A 2,362-nucleotide genomic window follows, 5' to 3' on the forward strand; every position below is an offset into this window, starting at 1 on the left:
TAGACAATAGGATGCCCAGGAACTTTGGAGCTAGTTTGCTAGTCTGATTGGAAACCAAGTTGTCAAGTATTTAGCATATTGGCTTCTCCTCCCATTCTTTGTTCTGACGGAGAAGGAGACGCCATTGGGCTCTTCCCGTTTTACCCTTTAGCTGCAAGGATGTAGACACATTAGCTCTTTGTTATTTTACATCCTGTGTACCTTTTTCCAATGTTAGGTTTATAGTAAACTTTTATATTTTAATACACACCATGGACTCAGCCTCTTAATACTCTGCTGACTTACTTAAAAGGAATCCCAACACTGGTGAAGGGGGATTATTGTATTACCATCTTGGACTGGTTTTTAGTTATTGGTCTGCTTTTGATTACTGCCTATGGCGGTAGGCAACCATTTCAGTGCTGAGAGAACGTCGTCATCTTTCATTAACATCTATGTTCTGAGTACTTATGATTTTATATGCTGTGATTTTAATTTAATTTTGTCTTTTAGCATATTTTGGAGTTTTAATGCCTACATGTATATGTGTGTGTGTGTGTGTGTGTGTGTGTGTGTGTGTGTAAGCTGCCCTGAGCTTGCTATGGCGGGTTTTTAAAAAATAAATTTAATACATACATAAATAGATGTTTTGTAGGCTGTAAATTGCCCAGATCCCGCTTGCAGGTTGGGCCATTCATAAGTCCAACGAAATAAATAAAATGAAATTAAAAATCAGAAAGGGGGAAGAATCAACTTTTAGGGTCAAACGTTTTTATTTTTTTCTCACATCAAATAATAATAATAATAAAAATGGGATGTTTAGGGCCCCTGAAAAATTTATTAAATTTTGCCTGGAACAGATTTTTTTAAAGTATTTAAAGTTATCTCAAAAATAATGGTTTAATATGGATATGATTACGGTGGGAGGGGCCCAGGAAGGCCAAAGTGCAGCCCAGGACCCCCCCTGAGGAGTCCGGATGCGGCCCCGAGTCAGGACTAGAGAAAAACGCTGAAATCCATCAACAGAGAGCAGTCAGGTCGGCTTCAGCCCTCTGTGTTTCAGACTAGACCCCCCCCCCCCCCCCCAGCACAAGACACCTTTCCTTCTTGAAAGAGCCTTCCTGTGTAATACCCTCCCAGCTGCTCTGCTCGCCAGAAGTGTCCCGCAAATGCTTCCCCTCCTCTTCGCCTGAACTTTGGCCAGCCAGGAGGGCTCCCCGATGAACGGGGGCCTGTCCCGGAGGCAGACCCAGATGCGCAGCCACGTCCGTCGGTCTGTTGCAGGAGGAGAATCCAGGAGCCGTCCTGAAGCCGTGAGCGGCGACTCACGAGAAGTCCTGCCCTGCCACGAATGTTACTCACCCTTCAGGTGCTCCTGGCCTCTCCGGCTCCCTCCCGCTGCCCCTGAGTCCTTCCTTCCTTCCTGCTGCGTGTGGGGAGACAGTCACAGCTGGAAAGGAGTTCCCTTGGAAGCGCCGGAGTGGGAGCGTTGCAACAAACACAACCAAGAATAAAAGAAACTGAACGACAAAGATGATGAATATCTCAATGGCGGAAGTGAACCAAAAAATGAAACAACAGTCGTTGTTGTCGTTGTTGCTTTTAAAAAAATCCCATCTCTACCTGACACAGGTGAGCGAGAGCTCGAAAGTGCTCAGGTGTGTAATTCTCTCTGGTTGAGTTCCGTCTGCCCCACGAGGAGTGTAAATGAGCCTGCGTCTAACTGCAGCAGCCCGAGACAGATGAAGCCCGGACCGCAGAACCCACCCTTTCCACCCTTTGAGGGTGTCTCTTGAAATGCTCCTGGCCTCGTTCGCGCCGAGCCTGGTGGCCCACCTCTGGGAAAAAAAACCCGCGTACAGTTTCCCCTCCGCACCGATCTCTCTGGCCCAGCGGGCGGCGTGAGCCACTAGACCTCCTCCCAGGGTCAGTCTCCCTGGCCTTCAAGAGCCCCCCCCCCGTTAATTTAGCCCCCTGCAGCCACGAGTGGCTGGTTCCTTTCTTTGCCCGTTTCTTGAGCACGGGTGGGCGCCTCTGCCCTGGCATCGCTTCTTTCGCATGGGGGTGTGTGTGTGTGTGTGTTTAAAAACGTTTTTTTGTTCCACGTTCCGGATCTAAATGAAGGCCAGCAGCCGGTGAAAAGCCCCGCGTGTTTGGGGAGGCCTCCTGGCGCGGCCCTGCGGCAGGCAGGCGGGTGTTGTCAGAGGCGGGCTGTTGCCTCCCGTTATCTCAGGGGATCATCAGACCCCTGCTGCGCTGACCTGGTTCCGGGGGGGGGGGCTTCTCTCCTCGACATTCTGCCTGCTCGACTGTGGCCCCCCTGGCGCTTTGGAAGACCCCAGGCCCCCCCCCCCCCCCGATCTGGGCGCTGCCCCGTCATCAA

Source organism: Gekko japonicus, unplaced genomic scaffold, assembly GCF_001447785.1.
Source record: "Gekko japonicus isolate JY-2015 unplaced genomic scaffold, Gekko_japonicus_V1.1 scaffold1258, whole genome shotgun sequence".
Taxonomy (NCBI): Eukaryota; Metazoa; Chordata; class Lepidosauria; order Squamata; family Gekkonidae; genus Gekko; species Gekko japonicus.